General features: G+C 39.3%; 1 protein-coding gene across 9 annotated transcripts in view; it reads right to left on the bottom strand.

Moving 5' to 3' along the window:
• Nucleotides 1-17,188, bottom strand: part of MBNL1 (muscleblind like splicing regulator 1) — a 213,003-nt gene extending 195,815 nt beyond the window's left edge. For 4 of the 9 annotated variants that reach the window (XR_010319158.1, XM_023555373.2, XM_064275617.1 and 1 more), the window contains exon 1: nucleotides 17,058-17,176. The gene's annotated coding sequence lies outside the window, so the exon portion shown is untranslated. Of the gene's footprint in view, nucleotides 1-17,057 lie in introns of all 9 variants that reach the window. The other 5 variants (XM_064275615.1, XM_064275616.1, XM_064275620.1 and 2 more) reach the window with 3 other exon arrangements.
• Nucleotides 17,189-19,053: the final 1,865 nt, after the last annotated feature.

The following is a 19,053-nucleotide window of genomic DNA, read 5'->3' as shown; positions in this document are numbered from 1 at the left end:
CATCACATCAATTCCAACTCATAGTGACCCTATAGGACACAGTAGAACTGCCCCATAGGGTTTTCAAGGCCGAAATCTTTCATGGAAGCAGACTGCCACATCTTTCTTCCTTGGAGTGGCTAGTGGGCTCGAAGTTTAGCTGTGTGCTACCAGCCAAACTTGGACTAAAACTTGGACTAGGGATACAGAAATCACTCAGTAGATCTTCTCGAACGTGCTCATAGACTTGTCTTGATATGGGGGCAGGCATAGAGAGAAAAACTGGAAAAGTGTGCAGCAAATGAAACAACTCAGTTAAATTCCAGAACCCTTGAGTGCTTACCATATGCCAATAGGTAGCAAGGGAGGATAGGGCTGGGCAAAGCTTTGCCCCTCATGGACTCCCAACCAGTTGGCAAATGGTAAAAACAACTACCTGGCATACAAATAACTGTCCCAGCAACGTGAGGAGAATGTTCTCCTGGTTTTTCATACTGCCCTTACGAAGAAATCATTAAATATCAGATGCTGTTCTTAGATCCTCAGGTCCCCAGGTGACAAGCTGCCTCAAGCTGCCCTCAGGGAATCCAAGGCTGACCTCAGAGCCCAGGCTGCCCTTACAGAACCCTCTCCATCCCTGTCCTTGGCCTTTAATAACAAATCCGCAACTAGATAATAGAAGATTATCTGCTTAAAGTAATTCACACTGAAGTGAGAATGAGGCTTAGTCTTCCAAGAGTGTTTGCTTTGACAAAAGATAGTTTGTTAACCCAAATGAACTGCTAACTAGCAGAGCTTGAAGAGCAAAACTCTGGAAGGACCCCTCCTCCTCACCTCCCCAGGCTCCCCATCCCCACTTCCTTCCCTTCATTTCCTCTCCTGAAATAAAGGAAGAAGGGATCCTGGGGAATTCAGAGCGTTAGAAACTCTAATTACACACATCTCTCTGAACCCTCACAAGAGGCACATGGGCTGGTAATTATGGACCCATGCTAGAACTGAGGAGACTGACATTACGGCAGTGTGGTTCTCAACTTTGACTGTACTTGGGATGGTCAGTCAGCAACGCAGCCCAGTTAAATCAGAATTGGAGGGCAGAATCCAGACATCAGCATTTTTTTTTTAAAGCTCCTTAGATGATTCCAGTGTGCCACCAAGTTTGAGTACCACTGAACTAGAGTTTAAGAGATGAAATTACCCAGAATCAGCTTTTCAGTGGCAATCCATCAGCCTGTTCCATTTCTCCCTTTAGAAAATAATGTTTGTTTGGCTCAATAGAAACAGTGTTCTCTGCAGGAAACTTCCATCACCAATAGGGAGAGGTTTGGGTAAGCTGGTGGCCACATGTATCTAGGAATGTGTGAGCCAGGAGTAGCTATAGGGAGGTAAGACGGTGGCGCCAGAGTACATTTTGTCACAGTTGGAAACGTATCTCTTAGGAAGCTGAAATATGCTTCACCTTATATCAGGTAAGCGTTAGTGATCCACGGGCTTAAAAATAGACATGCCCACACAGGAGACTATCCTACATATTCTATAACGCATAGGTTACTGCTTGCTTAAAATTGTGTTTCCATCTCTTGCTAAGAAATTGTGATATATAATATATATATTTTATATGTAATAAATATATATATATATTTAAAACCCAAAAACCAAGCCTGTTGCCATCCAGTTGATTCCGACTAACTGCGACCCTATAGGACAGAGCAGAACTGCCCCATAGGGTTTCCAAGGAGCACCTGGTGGATTTGAACTGCTGACCTTTTGGTTAGCAGCCATAGCACTTAACCACTAAGCCAGCAGGATTTCCTACACACACACACACACACACACACACATCAGAATGAATAAATGTCAAAAAAAAAAAAATCTTCTGCAAATTTTTGTACATTAAAAAAAAAAATCATGAACACAAATAAATTAACAGGACATATCTCACTTGACTCTCTCTTGAAGGTCATGTTAGAAGTCTTCATTTGTGGCCTTTTATGAATGTGCCATCAGTCCCAGTGACCCTCTTGGCCCCACCTGGCTGGATCAGAGTGCCATGTTTCTGCAATGAGCTTAGCAATGAGTAACTGCCGACAGGGCCTGGTCTCGTCTAGCCTTCCCTGTAAGGAATGCCTTTTAGACAATGTTGAGCATTCTATGCCCCTTGCCAAGTTTTTGGCTGTAAGTCACCTGCTCACCAGTAACTGCTGCATTTTCACTCTGAGTCTTTTTACCCTCAACTGTCCACTCCGACCCACCAAGAGTCATTGAGCACCTGGCTAAGTCTGGCCTTTCCTAGAATCTGAGGCTGTTGGGCAAGCAAAACTAGACCCTAAGCCTCATAAAATGCAGAGCCTATCAGAGACAACAGATACTTTAAAGTAAAAAATATAAGTGTGCAAAGTGAGGTGAAGGAGAAGGAATGTGTAACACATGGATCTAAACCTGTTGGGTCAACGGACAGACAATCTTCCTTATTTCTGTGGTCTCCCCTTCTCCTCACGGAGTTCAGATTTCTGGAATTACAGCCGTGGGAGAACCATCAGGGTATTTATTCTACCTGTCTACACTCCCTGAATTCCTCCTCATTTCCAAGGACAGAACTCTATTGCTGGTGGCATGAGATAAAGACTTTATGTCTGTTAAGTGGTAGGGTGTTCGCCACCCAACCCTCAAGTTCAAGGCTCAAAGAAGCCTGTGATTGATCAGTACTACCATGCCCTTGCTGTGTTCTTTGTTGTTTACTTCCATTCACTTCCCTGATTTGCTCATGGGCCTGTGCTGTCTGCAGACAAGGCCAACTTGAATCTCACACTTTCAAAGACTATGGCATGCCAGCTTGGAGTTCACATATGAAAATAAAATGGAAATCCAACTGCATTATCTTTTGTTTTGTCAAAGCTAAAAGTTCTTTTTGATCTTGTTTTCCAGGATGTGAAAATTGTTTTTTTTTTAATGTTCCTAGATTTGAAAATAATGTAATATGTGCTTTAATAGAGATGTATTGATTCCATTCAAAGTACAAGTGTACCAATGTGTATCCATGATTATTCTAGCCCAGCAATACAGCAGTAATCTGTAACTCCCTCCTACATACTCACGCCCAGACACAGTGTAACTTCCTTCTGCAGCTTCAAGACTCCCACGCTCCTACAAAAGCAGTTCCCTGCTTGTCATTTCGTCTTTATGATTAAGTAAAGTCAGCCATATAAAAGAGGCTGGCCACTGTGGACTTCCTCCCCCATGAAGTTGTACTTCATTTTAGTCATACTAAAAAAAAAAAAAAAAAAAAACATACTAAAGATAGTCTAAATTACGGGCTTAGCCAGAGCAGTTTTTCCCTTTGTGAAGCCTTTGAAGTATATTCATTCTTACAAAGTTCCAATAGATCTGTCTCGAGAGAAGTTTTCAACGGTTTGTCACAGTCCCTAAATGCTGAGAACTCTAAGTGGGCATCAGGAGATGTTAACTTTTCCAGATAAACTTCAATTTGTAGAAAAGGGCATGTTTGACACCACTATGCAATTCATAAACCCAGTGCTGTCGAGTCAATTCTAGCTTGTGGTGACCCTATAGAACAGAGTAGAACTGCCCCATAGAGTTTCCAAGGAGTGCCTGCCGGATTCCAACTGCCAACCCTTTGGTTAGCAGATATAGCACTTAACCACCACGCCAACAGGATTTCCATACAATTCATGCAAAACACCAAAAATCAAACCTGTGGAGTTGATTCTGACTCATACCGACCCTATCAGACAGAGCAGAACTGCTCCTTAGTGTTTCTAAGGAGCAGCTGGTGGATTCGAACTGCTAACCCTTTGGTTAGCAACTAAGCTTTTTAACCACTGCGCCACCACAGCTCCTCAATTCATACAAGGCAGCCCAAATTAATTACTAGGAAGAAAATGTGCATGGAGGATATATGGCATGGGTTGAGATGGTCTTACCATGATGGGAGAAGAGGTCAACTAAAGTCTATGACTAATTGCTGTGGAATTAAAGAGAAAGCATGTCTACTTCGGGATTATTGTCAACAGGTATCCATATGCCAAGTATGACGCATGGGTCAGTTTCTATTGGCAAGAGTTAAGAGTGCTGCAACCTTGCCCTTCTGCCTTTGTTGTTGCTGCTCCCAGCAACAAGGCTTACCCACCCTCTCAGTCCCCCATTAGGTGCAATGACTTGGATACGCTCCACGCATTGGGGAAGAATCAGGTCAGGAGAAAGACACGTTATTTCAAAAGCTGCTGTTCTGCGCATTGCCTTGGCCACAGTGGGCTCCTGTGAAGTAAAGACAGAGTTTGGAGTCTGTAATTAGACATGTGATCTTGGATAATCTCCCCAAGTCTCAGGTACCTGATGGAGTTGTGATGATCAATGACTTCATGAGAATTAATCTAATGCATGTCAGATCTTTGATAAACGGTAGCTGTTGTTATTATTTAAAATAGATAGTCATGATGAATTAAATAATCTGGAAACTTAAAAGAAAATAAGCCCATGTTAAAAATTTTAGATCTCTCAAAAAGGTGAGCATTAAAAACAAATTGCAATGTTAAGACATTTACAGCTATTTTCTACATGATAGTATAGCTAAGGAGCCCTGGTGGCACAGTGGTTAAGAGCTCAGCTGCTTACCAAAAGGCCTGTGGTTCGAATCCACCAGCAGCTCCTTGGAAACTCTATGGGGCAGCTCTGCTCTGACGTATCAGGTTGCTTTGGGTCAGAATCAACTCAGCGGCAAAAGGTTTGGTTTTGGTTTGGTTAGTAGAGTTAAAGAGACAGAACCCCTTACAGTTTTTTGATTGGGCAGGTGGGATGTAATTAAAAGGCAACCCAAGATATATTGTTGAACGATAAACGACCACTTCAGAAACATCACTTTTCATTGGCTAGTACACTGTTTTCTTTTTTCCAACTTTCCCCACCCGCTTAACAAAAAATAAAACCTAGGAGAAAGCCAAGCCATGCAAAGCAAAAGACATCTACCACTTTAAAGAAGGGTATGTAATGTGGAGTTCGAGGAAACCACTTCCTTTGGAGCCATGTGTGAAAATTCTTTTTTGTACCCAGTCAGAGCTGTTTGTTGTCACAGGAGTAACACAAGTCAAGAGATAGTTTCAACAAGCTTCTGTTTTTCAGCTCTTATTCCTACCTCCCTGAAAAACAAACAAACAAAAAAGTATCTACTAACTCCATAAGAACAAATGCAGAACTCTAAGAGGAGAAAATAATATCTTGCTAAGTATGACTGAGTAACAAACACTGGGGCCACAGGAATGATGACACCACCAAAGAAAGAAGAACATTTACACTTTTGAAAGTGATGGTCACCAACCAGAGGAGCAAAGCCAAATAAGGCAGGAGGAGAGGCCGCCTGGCCCTGGAGAAGGCATCCCTAGCATCCACTTCTGGAGGGCGATCAGAAGTCCAGAGTTAACTAAACAAAGAGTCAGTCTCCAAGATCTCAGGCTCTTTTTATTGTCCTTTCCTGAATCTAGTTTACGTCAATGGATGTGTACTACTCTTACTGCAGAAAATCAGATCCCTTTGCACTTTAAATAGCTTTGCTTCTTTGTTAATCTGCTCACCTACTAGCCAGCAGCAAGTCACGGGGTGACTTGACATTCCCCAGGTGTTCTTTACCACTCAGACATTACAGATACTCGTAGGTTCATTCTCTCACTCTCATGCGCTTAGAAGCCACACACCATAATGCACTCTGAAATTATCCCATAACATTGGTGAGGTATCATGCCCCCATAGTTACACAAAAGGATGGAATTTGTCATTTAAATAGCACATAAATCATTGTATCTGTCTGCACTCCCCAATACCATAGTACAATGGTTTTCCATTAAGGGCTTGTCCGGAGCACTCACAAGCCAGCTTCTGGCACCTACACCACCACATCGGGCTGCCTTGAAGATAATCAGGATTGTGTTCTTCCCCACCCATTCCCATCCTTTTCTCTGCCTTCTAGCACATTCTCAGTCTAAGGCCAGCTAGTATTTTCTTCACTGTCAGTTCTTAACCCAAATTCAAAATAGAAGAATCCACAGAAGTTGTCATTAACTTCTTCAAGTATAAAGGGAAGACCATTTGTTCTTGTGGTCTCTGTCTAATGGGTATTAGTTCTACTCACTCAGCGGAGCCCTGGTGGCCCAGTGGTTAAAAAAGCATGTGTCCTTTCAGTTAGCTGTTCTATATTCCCTCCCCAGATTACACCCCCCCACCAAAAAAAAAGTTGTGTCCAAATAAGCCTGAGATTTAAAAAGTAATAGTTTGGGTCATTTAGATCTCTTGGGATGATAAAAATAACTCAGAAAAAGTTTGTAACTACTGAGCAAAATGGAAGGAAAAGCTACTGCTACGAATAGGAAGAGCAGGCTGATGTCGTGAGGGATTCCACAGTCATTGGTACTGAGATTTGGAAAGAATAAACAAGAGAACATCTGCGGTCTCCGGAGTCTAGAAAACAGCCACTTCTGGAGTCTTTCTGCCTCAAATCCACGAGACTAGGATGAATGATGACTCCGTTACCTGACACTAGTGTTCATATTTTCCAGTGGTCATGATTAGGGTCACTTTTTTCATAGCAACTTTGCTGAAATTCTTAAAATGATGAATTTAAATAACACTTGAGCCATTTTCGCTTTTACCAGACCTGCAGCTAGGATGGAAACGAAAAGGCTAGAATATGTATTTAACCTCTGAAAGTAAAACTTGGATTATCTGAAATTCATCTAAATATAAAAACTTACCTCCTACAAAAACTTCTGCCCTATGTCGTAACTCCTGCTTCTCTTCAAACGATAGTTTTTCCTGGCCTGTGTTAAATGTATGTAATGTGTTATTCATCACTCCCTTTTCCCTAAACACTTACAAATGTTTTCTCACAATGTACAGCTCCTTTCCTTGGCCGGTAACCTACTTCACCTGTCCCATTCTCAACCCCGGCTCCGTGGCTTCGTCCCCCACCACCTACTTTCTGCTTCTCAAATGTGCCAAGTTCATTCCTGCCCCAGCACTTTCTAGACCACCCTTTCTAGAGTGTTCTGCATAGCACTCGCCACCTTCTCATATTCCGGAATTAGCTTAAATATAACCCCTTCAGAGAGGCCACCTTGAAGGTCATCTAGGTAAAGAACTCTCCCTCTTCTTCTGAATTTTCTTCCTGAGAAATACCATGAAGGCACTACTCCTCTTACCCCTGCCACTTAGCATCACCTGAAACTCCCTTTATAAAAATCCATTTGTTTACTCATCTCTCCCCACTAGTCTGAAAGCTCCTTCAAGGTAGGAACTTGGTGTGGTCCATCACTGCTCCCCCGGCACCTACAGCAGTGCCACACAGGCCTTGATATATGAATACATGAGGAATAAACTCTCTCTAAAATGGAAACAGAGGCTTCTTGCAAGAGTTAAAACCCTATTTTCACATGACCTACTTCCTGATAAGTGTCACAAAGTCCAGGCCTAGAAATATCTCTTATGCCAAAATCATAGAATGAAAGGAAAATGGTTCAATATTAAACTCACATAATACATATATATATATTGTTTTTTTTCTTTTTTTAGGACAGTTTCTGAAAATTCATTATCCCAGTGTGTCTCCACTGAATGTAATACTCTTGACGGTTCAACTTTAAAGTTGCCTCCACCAGGGGACCTGGTGCCATGACTGCACTCAGAAGTACCACTTTCATGTGACCCCTTATATTTTTCATTTTGTGACTGAATATCCATTACTTTTAATATTGCCCCTGCTACGTTGCAACTTTTCTGAGGCAGGGGCTGTACCATAAAAAAAAAAAAAAAAAAAAATCTGTAAATTCTTAACTGTATTGAAACTATAGCTTTGCCTACCTTGCTTTTCATTAAATAAGTAGTAAACCCATAAAACTCAAACCCGTTGTCGGACAGTCATTCCAACTCACAGTGACCCTATTGGACAGAGTAGAACTGTCCCATAGGGTTTCTAAGGAGTAGCTGGTGGATTTGAACTGTTGACCTTTATGGTTAGCTGCCGAGCTCTTAACCACTGTGACACCAGGGCTCCAAATAAGTAGTAGAAGCAGTATAATGACAAGATGAAGAACTAAGAACCAGATTAGAGACAGACACACCAGGATCAGTTTTTCGAACTTTATCAGGCTGTCTAGCTCTCTGAACCCCTGCGCTCTTTTTTATTGTAATTAAATCTGCAAAATGGGAAAAATGATACTTATCTTACAAGGTTGGTGAAGTTATTAGGTTAGCCAATGATATGAAACACCTGACATACGATGGCAGTAAAAAAAGTACAACAGGTAATATAAAGTTATCATCATCATCATCATTTAGGGCCCAGTAATCTCAAGAATCAGGTTGTATGTTTACAACATTGAACACGATATTTTGGGAAGTACAAGGAAAGCAGTTTTTCTTGAATACCTTCTTAATCCACATTAACACCCAGAATAGGACCAGGAAATAAAAAAACTAGGGGATACTAAAAAAAAAAAAAAAAAATTTTAGTATCCCCTTATTTCCCTGATGGTGTAATGGTTAAGAGCTATGGATGCTAACCAAAAGGTCGGCAGTTTGAATTCACCGGGTGCTCCTTGGAAATCCTATGGGGCAGTTCCAGTCCATCCTGTAGCAGCTGTTTCTTGGAAACCATATGGGGGAGTTCTACTCTGTCCTATAGGGTCATTATGAGTTGGAATCGACTCCACAGCAACAAGTTTCTTTTTTTTTTTTTAATTGCAAAATAATATGTGAGCTATATACACATACACGAGGTCATCTCAGGCAGAAGGTTAATGAGGAAAGGATTCTGGAGGGAGATGGCTCTTCTATCCATGCTTGAGGAAAGCAATGAATCCTGACTGGCAGAGAGGGGTGGGCACACATTTTTCTTGGTGGTGGGGCAGAGGCAGAACAAGTGCAAAGGCAGTGGGAGAAGCAACGCTGAGAGATTGTCCCCCTGGATTTTTAAGAGGCTATTGGCAGCCACTGGGACCTTGTCTCTTTTTAACTCAATGGGGATGAGCCACACAGAAAAAAGAGAACTTCTCTGGTTTGTTTGTTGTCTCCAAGGCCCACGTTTTTGTTTCAGTTCCGTTGACTCAATGTTAACGGCAGCGTCCCCAACTGGAAATTTTATGGTGGTTTAGAGTGCAGCCATAGCCGTGACTTCCTCAAGAGGATCTTGGGAGATGGGTTTTTATCATGGTTATTTGTCTTTGAGGATCAGAGGTGTTGAAGCTTTTCATCTCATCATCATTTCCTGGGCACCTACCATGTTCCATGCCTTGTTCTAGATACTGAGGACATAGCAGTGAACACAACAGACCAAGTTCCTGTCTGCATGGAACTTACATTCTAATAGGAGGGATGGACAATAAGTAAGTAAATAAGCAAAATTACAAAGTTTATGTAGTAATATGTGCTATCAAGAAAATTAAAGTAGAGAATGACTGGGTTGAAGATGCCACAATTAAATATGTCATTGGCCACAGAAGATTCTCTTTGGAGGGATATATGAGCAAAGACCTGAATAAAGTAAGGGATTGTGTCACATACAGGAAGGTGAGTGGGCGGAGTATGCCAGGTAGAGAGAGGGAAGAGCAGAGCCTAAAGCAGGAATGAGCTAGAATGCTGTGTGGGCAAAATGAGGATGGAGCCAGAGCAAAGTGAATCAAAGTGGAGAGGGAGGATACGGAGGAGGAGATGTGGGCAGAGACAAGTCATCTAAGTCATACTGAGGAATTTGGATTTTATCCTAATTACATTGGGATGCCATTGAGAAAGCTAGAGCAGGGGAGTCACATGATATGATTTCTATTTTAAAAGGTCATGCTAGCAGGGATATACTGTATAAAAAAAAGATGTTTTAGGAGGACACTACAGCCAGAACAGAGATGACAGTGTCTTACAGTGGAATGGGTGAGCCTGGTCAGTGTTGGGATGTATTTGGGAAATAGAACTGACAGGCTTGCTGATAGGTTGCATATAGGGGACAGTCAAGAATGCTTTTCGCTGGGGAAACTGGGTATAAGATTGTGCTATTTACTGACCAAAGAAGATTGGAGATGGAGCTGGGAGAAGGGAAATGAAGAACTTTACTTCAGACGTATTGAGTTTGAGAGGCCTGTTAGCATCTGAGTGGTGATGTTGAATGATCACTTGGATGTAAGAGCCCAGAGGTTGGCAGAAAGTTAAGAAGGCTTGGGTTTTTAATGGAACATTACAGGACTAGATGGCTAAACAGGGAAGAGAAGTAACTTATCCCAGATCCAAAGTCAGTACTCGATGGAATGAAACTTTAAAATGAGCCTTTTGATACCAACCCACTTTATCTTCCTACCACAAATATTAGTGCCCATTTATAGTTGTGAGTACTGGAAGAATATCTGGGAGTACTAGGGCTAGGAATATTCCAGAATCACTTATATAAAAGGACAGAGTTCCCCGCCCCCCCACACTGTTTATGGACTCCACAAATCCATGGTTGTTTCTTTCATTATCTGACCTTTCTAATTTTTTTCTTTCAATATGATAATACATGTCCCTTTAACTTAAAAACAAAAACAAACAAATCCTCTGCAATGATAAATTCATAAGCTTGATTGAGTACCAGCATGACAACAGATATCTACTCTCATTTCAGAAATCGTTACTTTTTATAATACACAAAGGATAACTTGGCTTTGGAATAAACATAGATTGAATAGAATGGGCATACAAAGGTAAAATTTCAGCCAATAACTAAGTAGCCCTTTTGGAATTGATTTGTGTAATAGTACTGGCTAAGGTAATAGCACTTGCTCTCCATAGATTTGAGGAAAAAAAGAAAAGATCAAAAGTAAATTTCCAAAAATACGATTAAAACAATAACAATATAAAGGGAAAACCCCCTAAAACTGAAAAAGAACTGAAACAAATGAGCCTAATTATATTTCAAATGAGCACTGTGATCATCTTGAATGGAAGGAAACAGAGAGAGAGGAAAAGAGGGAGGGAGTCAGGGAAGAAGACAGGGATGAGGAAGGGAGAGGATGTAAGAATTCATCCAAGTGACTTACGAAACAGTATTTGGTGAGATATGGGGGTGGGGGTCGCTATGAGTCGGAATCGACTCGAGGGCAGTGGTGGGTCGGGGTGGGGGGAAGAAGTGCAAACAACACCAAACTCGTTTTCAAGAGGTTTGTTTATTGTAGACGTTTGGGTAAAGCACTGTCCAAGCTATTTTATATGTATTATTGTATTGTTATTGTATTGAGGGGTGCTCTGGTGGTGCGGCGGTTAAGAGCTCAGCGGCTGACCCAAAGGTGGGCAGTTTGAATCCACTGGCCTCTCCTTGGAAACTCTATGGGGCAGCTCTACTCTGTTCTATAGGGTCACTAGGAGTCAGAATCGACACGATGGCAATGGGTTTGGTTATACGATTGAGCAAATGAGTAAATACGCTGATGTTGTTAGGGTCGCCGTGGCTCATACTGTGAAAGAAGAGGAATTTAAATATGGAATAGGGAAAGGGAGAAAGAACCTTGTGGGCCTGGGTTGGAATTGGGTGAGCAGGAACGTTCCAGCAGCACTGAGTTCGCCTGTCTCCCAGATCCTGGTGCCTCGTACGGTTCTTCTCTGAAAGGGAGCAGAAACTCCTCAGAGAAACAGAGGATTCCAGGGGCAGGGCAGGGTAGATACAAGACCAGACGGAAACATCTTGTTTTGACAGAAAGTAAGGAGGAGTTCACAAAATGATGTGGCATGTCACAAAAACACAGAGGACAGCTTGAAGGGGCTCCACTGGCCAAATTTGGACAATGCAATCACCGAAATAATTAAAGCAGTTATGAATTATAAATGATTGTAAAAGGCAGAAGTTCATGAGTCCATATCAATAACAAATAGATAAGTTAATTAATAATTAACTCAAGGGGGGAGAGGATAACTCTTTTGCCTACAGTAAAAGAACTATAAACGTAGAAGGAGTAAATGGGGTTTATGGATGGGTAAATGTGGAGGAGTCTGAAAACCACTGTTTTGTAGCCCTTATGGAAAAGATTGTAGATCAGACAAGAACACCAACGCATGCTGAACCCAAAGAGAAAATTTTGATAAGGTGCTAACACCTTAACTGGGCAGTGGAATGAGTTAGCATAAGCAATTTGGGACATGTGGACATCAGGTATCTCTACAACCGATAGCCTGATAAGGACACACATTATCTATGTGATATTCTAGCAGAAAATGGATAGCCACAAGCTAGCCGTAAGGAAATATCAGACAAACACAAAATAAGGAACTTTCTGTTAAACATAAAGATTTAGCGAATGGTCTGTATTCTTTAAAATTGACAATTTCATAGAAGGCAAAGAAGCATTCCAGATTAAAGAAGGCTAATGAGGCAAGACAACTAAATGTGATATTTGACTCTAGACTAGATCTTTTACTGGAGGGAAAAATGCAATGAAGGATCTTATTAGATAAACAGCGAAGGTGAAATAGAGACAAATATTAAAGTATTTTATTAGATAAAAGTATTATGTCGGTGCACATTTATGAAGTAGACAACTGTACTGTGCTTACATAAGAGACTATCTCTATTCTTAGGAATATTCTTAAGAAATACACACTTAAATAAAGGACCATAGTGTTTGTCACGTTCTCATATGGTTCAGAAAAAATAATATGATAACGCAAATATGATAAAATATTAAGAACAGGCAAATCTGGGTAAGGGCATGTTGTGGTTGTTAGGTGCTTCTGAGTGGATTCCGACTCATAGCAGCCCATGTGATGGCCCCATAAGGTTTTGTAGGCCATAATCTTCAAGCAAGCGGGTCACCAGGCCTTTCTCCTGGGGAGCCACTGGGGGGGTTCAAACCGCAAACCTTTCGGTTAGCAGTCCGGCACTCAACCATTGCGCCACCAGGACTCCTTGGGAAGGGCATACTGGTGTTCTTGACATTATTTTTACAACTTTTTTAAACTTGAGATTATTTCCAGATGAAATATTTTTGAAGTAAATAAATCCTAACTAGGGTTTCTGGTGAGCATTAAAAAAAAAGACATTGCCATTGAATATATGATTTAATTTTACTCAGACCAAATCAAACCCACTGTTGTGGAGTCAATTCCTACTCATAGTGACCCTATAGGACAGAGCAGAACTGCCCCATAGGGTTTCCCAGGCTGTTGACCTCTATGGAAGCAGACTGCCACCTCTTTCTCAGTAGAGGAGCTGCTGGTGGGTTTGAACCCCCAACCTTTTGGTTAGCAGGCTCAGAAGACACCGTGATTGCATGTAGAAAGTATTTGTCTTTCTTCTAATTCAGATTTATTCCCCATCACATGAAAGGTATGAAAGTACCCTGCTTTAAGTTTTTTTTCTTATGCAATGAGAAAATGAATTAAAATGGACTTAAAGAAAAAAATGCTAATTTTATTTTTTTTTCAGAATCAGAGCAAGCTGTGATGATTGTATTCAAGATCATACTACTATTTATATTTGTTTCCAAAGTGAGAAGAATTTTGAAAATGTGATAACTACTACATATTAAAAAACTAAATGTTTAGTATAAAATATCTGTAAAGCATAATAATAATGAGTTGGAAAATTTTCTACTAATTTGAGGAGCAACATCAATAGGCTAGCTTCGTTCTCATCTACTTTCCATGGTTCTAATATTAACTATTTTAATGCTATTAAAAAATGGATTTAACAGTACAAATCCAGTATTTTCCTCAATGATACTAGAATTAACAAAACCTTAGATGAAAAAATGAAAATCCGCATTTTCTACATATTATGGAGTGACCGAACCACGAAGTTGGAAGAAATTTTGAAAACATCAAATCTAAGTACCTAATTTCAGTTCATGTAATAGAAAATGTCAATAATGCCTGGAAGTGTTGCAGATAAAACATCAATTCTCAAACAACAAACCATTTACATTTTAAAGATTAAAAGATAGCAAAGTGTGTTTTCATTTTCTACAGTGCAGATGTGTAAATTAGATTGCTAACCAGAAGATGGGAGATTTGAGTTCACTGAGAGACATCTTAGAACGAAGTCCTAGCGATCTACTTCTGAAAAGTCAGCCGTTGATAGACACCCCCTGGAGCACAGCGCTACTGTGATGCTCATGGAATCACCATGAGTTGTAATCAACTTGAGGGCAACTGTATTTTTTATTCATATAATAAATATGCATATGCCAACATGTGGCACTTATTTGAAAGTCAGCTCCATTAAAAACAAATAGATTATAGATGTGTGAGGACACGGATTTGCTATTAAAGGCTAGAAGATCCACATTACCTAGATTAAGAAGATTTCTTATTTTAAAATTACAAATATGCCATCTTTCTTAGTTTGCACCCAAAACCATAAGCTTTCTTTCGGGCAATAAACTTCCTTCTCCTTATTCTTGCAAATGAAAAAAAAAAAAGTCCAAAAGATGGAAAACAAAACAAATGAAATGTTTCAAAAGTGTTTTGGGAAATTCAGTCTTTTATGTAAAAAATAAACAGTATTGTTGTTTCCAAGTGAGAATGTTATTTGAAAAATAATTTATTTTTGAGAGTGGGATAGACCCCTTTATGAGCAGGTCCTTCTCTACAGATGGGCAGCTTTGGGAAGGTCACTGCACGAAGAAGGAAGGAGACACCCGCTTAATTAGCAAAATCAACCCTGGCTGTCAACCATCTGACAGATGACCCAGCTACATCACCTGCATGTCACAAAGGCAACCATACTTTGAAACCTATATTCAGACAGAGATAAAATGTCATGATGCTAGACAACAGTCACAGAGTTTCAACTTTTATTAGATCCAATAACTTCTATCTTAGATAATTGTGTCCCATGAATGTAATCTAAATTAAACATAGCAAAACCTTGTCTATAGTTCAAACGTCAAAATACGTTTTGCAGAAATGAATTATTGAGAATAGCTAATTTCTCTTTGAAAACTTGGATTTGGGGGCTAGCGCTATACGTTTTCTACAATGGAAATAAGTGAAATAAAAAGGATTATGCCATGTTCCCTGCTATTCTGCTAATAATGACAAGAACACTCCTGCAAGAATCCGCGTGTCTCAAGGCAACTCAGACAGAACAGGTACTCTTGTTGTTAAATAGAAATTTTTCAAAGACAGAAAAATAAATAAATAAACCAGCTAAATTTATTGCCCACAATCTAGAGCTAGTCTGTTCATTATTAATTAACAGCTGAGATTAACAATTCTCAACAAAAATGACAACAACAACAACTCTATCTTTCCAGTAACATAGCATTTTCTCTGTGGTTTGGCTTTTTCTTTCGCCATTCTGAATTATAAGGTCATCATTTTAGATCGTAATTTCCTCGGGCTATGTTTTCTCTTCCTTGTTATCAGTTATTCAGCGTAATTCCACGCTACCTATATCACATCTGTAGCACTTATTAGTCCAGGCTATCAAAAAATCTCATACTTAAAATTTTAGATATTTAAAAATATTTTCAACTTAAAAAAAAGAGGAGACATTAAAAGTGATATTATTGCAAATAACACGACCAAGTTCAGTTGGAGGTAGTTTCACTGAATTAGTGTGCAATACAAAAGATGAAGACGCACAGTTTTAATGGATTTCTCACAATTATCAACTTAATTTTAAAATTTTAACAAAATGTCAAATGAATCAACGGTTAATTTTCTGAATTTATAACACCAACATTCTACTTCCCTTTTCCCTAAAATCAAAAGGCGGCAACTATTGTTATAGCACACTGCATAAAAAATAGTTAAACAATAACACCTAGGTATCTAGTAACATAATAGAACCAGCCTGACACCAGTTACTGGTCACCAGAATGATAAAAGTTAAATTCATTATTTGATGGAATCATGCAGACTTTTTTTTGGAAACGATGAAATTATTCTGATTAGGAGAAAGCAAGTTAAGCAAGCATTCAAACACATTAATTGGGGTCTTTAGAGTACCAAATCTCTCGGAGCAAATGTGTGATGCATGTCACCTTCTCAAAATGGATAAATTATAAAAATACTCAAACTATCCAAATATCCATATATCTCACTGCAGAGTAGTTCCACTTACTGCATTTTTCTTTTTTAAGCTGTGTTAAATTATAGATTATAACGTCTGTAATGTTTTTAACAGAAGTATAAAGAAGCTTACTGCTTTTAAAAGGAAGATTTAAAAGTTGCGATATTGTGGACACAGTTTCATTACAAACAGTTGATTTGTGTATCACCCTAGATTGGCACCAACAAGAAGAAAAGTGGCTGCTGGATCGAGATTATTTTAGAATTTCACCAAGGCCAGCTTCAGCTTAGTTCGATCTCCAATTACGAATCCAAGGACATGGTCTTACTTTGTTTTAGGGCTTGCTCCATTTTTAAACATTTACCAAGGCAAATTAACCTCATTAAGAAAACCATGAATTTCTAAATTATATCTACTTATTTTTCTTAGATTTTCAAATCATACTATTTACCTACAAATTAATTTTCCCAGAAGTTTTAAATATCATCATACTTGAATGATATGGAAACAAAAACTGAAACGCCACATTTTAAAAGATACAGTATCTGTTCATTGTAGTTCAGGGCAAGTACAATGAGTTTTATCAGGAAAATGCCCAGCTAATAATAAGCAAAACAAAAATATGGATCTATGCGGGAGGATTTATAAATATCATGAATAAATTGGAGGTGGGGGAAGAAAAAAAGTTCTTAAAGTTATTAACCAAAAGTTCTTTCAGCTCTAAATTGTGTGCAAAATTATCCAAAATAAGTAAATTAATTAAGAATACTTAAATAAAGAGAAAGAATGTTTTCTTTTGCAGGTAAAATAGTGATCAATGAGAACTTAAAAACAATTTCCAGCTTTTTGAAAGCTTGTGTGTAAAGTTAAAACGTTGTAAGTTCATTAAACTTTTTCATTTCACGTATAGACTACTAACTTGAGAGAATTACCAGGTTTCTCAAATTTACTTTTAATTTGGCCAGGATTTTCTCTATGTTGTTATATAAATAAAAATCCAGCTAGAAAATGAAAAATAGCAAAAATAACACTTTCTTCTTACCTCTAGGTCTTTTGCACAGTTGCTTGTTAAGCTGCTTAAATAGTTGAGCTAAAATACCAGCAGAGTCCGGCTCTCTCCTCTAGTCACCTTTTTTTTTTTTCCTCTGTAGAAGAGGAAGTTGTGAAACACCAGAGTTATATGCTTTCTAAATTCTACAGAGAATGGAAAATTATTCACAAAACTTAAACAGTTAGAATCCGGGTAACAGGTTCTAATTTTCTGTGTATAGTATATGGTTAACGCATGTGCATATTTTATGTGCAAGCAAATTTTAGAAAAGCTAAGTTATTGAAACCTGTATTTGATTAAGTAGAGCTCATTTACGTAAGGAACCATCTCCTGTGTGGCTAAACGGTAATCATAGAAAAACAGAAAAAGCTACTCTATGCGAAAGAGGCTGTTGTAAGTCTCATTACTTTCACGACTTTGGAGCATGATCTAAATGCTAATCTGACTGCAGACATCTTGTAAAAAGCACAAGCAAAAAAAAAAAAAAAACGAAAGAAACTTCAGCAACTGGGCATTTTCCTGGAATCTGGTAGTGGTTTTTTACCTACGGGTCTTAAACTTCCTTTCTCATGAATAGTTGTCTGTTACATGTAGATAAAGTTTTACAAAACTGAAACCTAACTTATCCACGAGCTCTGGTCTCTCACAACTTCAACCACAAGTACAAAAACAGCGCAGCACACTGTGCCCTGCTGAATGGGTCACCGGCTAGCTTTCCGTCAGGTTGTAGTACTAAATGGAAATCTTTCCAGGAGAACAGGGAACATGGTTCAGACAGAACCTAACAAGAGTTGACAAAGCAAACACTGTTGCCATCTTCAAAAAAAAGCAATACTCATATATAGGCTTCTCCTAGGTTACTGGATAAGAGAAGCAAACGGAAAGCTTCAATTTGTGTGCGACAGTTCCTCTCACCCTCCTTTGTTCGTTGGAGAAGAGGAAGGAGGTGAATTACAAGAATAACTTAGTAATTATGCAAACCTCTACACATTGCAAGAACCAGTTTTGAGACTTTAGAAACTGTCATGTTCTCAGGGTATCACACTCTTTGCTTTTTATTAGACCATATTTTCAAAGGGGCAATAAAAAGTAAAAAAAAAAAAAAAAAGGCTGCCTTCAATTGATTCTGACTCATGGTGACACCATGTGTGTCCAGAGAAGTACTGCGCTCCATTGGGTTTTCAGAAGTAGACCACCAGGCTTTTCTCCTAAGGAGCCTCTGGTTGGACTCGAACCTCCAACCGTTCAGTAAGCAGCAGTTCACATTACCATTTGCACCACCCAGGGACTCCAAATAATAAGAAAGGGATGATTAAAAATGAAAACATTTTCCATTTCACCTGAACTTATACTGAATGTGAATTTGTAGGAACGAAAAGCAGAGACAATCATAACTAAGAAGGCTGCTCCCCCCAATGACAACAACAGCACAAACACCAGAGTGTCATCAATACCAAATTTGATTTGATTGCATGAGATATCTGTAGGAAAATCATTGAAGAAAAGTTATCAATGTAATTAAGGATAAGTTAGCCTCTTCGTATTTAGATAACTTTTAAACTATTGTATTTGAAGATCATTATAAAATACTAGGCCCAAGAGGCCCTGCAAGCACAGTCTTCAGTGTTGGTGGAAAATGTGAAAGTGCTAATTTGAGTGGCGCGTGCACATCTCTGTTTCTGTAACTTGTGAGCAAACGTCCATGCTTGTAAACATGCTCAAGGTTCCTCCACCTTAAAAAAAAGAAAAAAATTCCCCTAACTGTCCTGCCCTATCACTTTCCTTTCCTTCACATCTGAACTTCCTGAGAAAGTTGTCAACACTGGCCTCCTTCAAGTCCTCATCTGGTTCTCACACTTCGTCCTTCTGCATTCTGGTTTCTGCCCTCCCCCTTTTATCAAGACTACTCTTGCCAAAGTCACCAAGTGACCTCCTTGTCAGCAAACCCAAAGGACACTTTAAAGCCCTCTTCCTTGACCACTTTGTA

The sequence above is a fragment of the Loxodonta africana genome, chromosome 23 (genome assembly GCF_030014295.1).
Source record: "Loxodonta africana isolate mLoxAfr1 chromosome 23, mLoxAfr1.hap2, whole genome shotgun sequence".
NCBI lineage: Eukaryota > Metazoa > Chordata > Mammalia > Proboscidea > Elephantidae > Loxodonta > Loxodonta africana.
The sequence above is the reverse complement of the archived record's forward strand: the minus strand, read 5'-3'. Positions and strand labels throughout refer to the sequence as shown.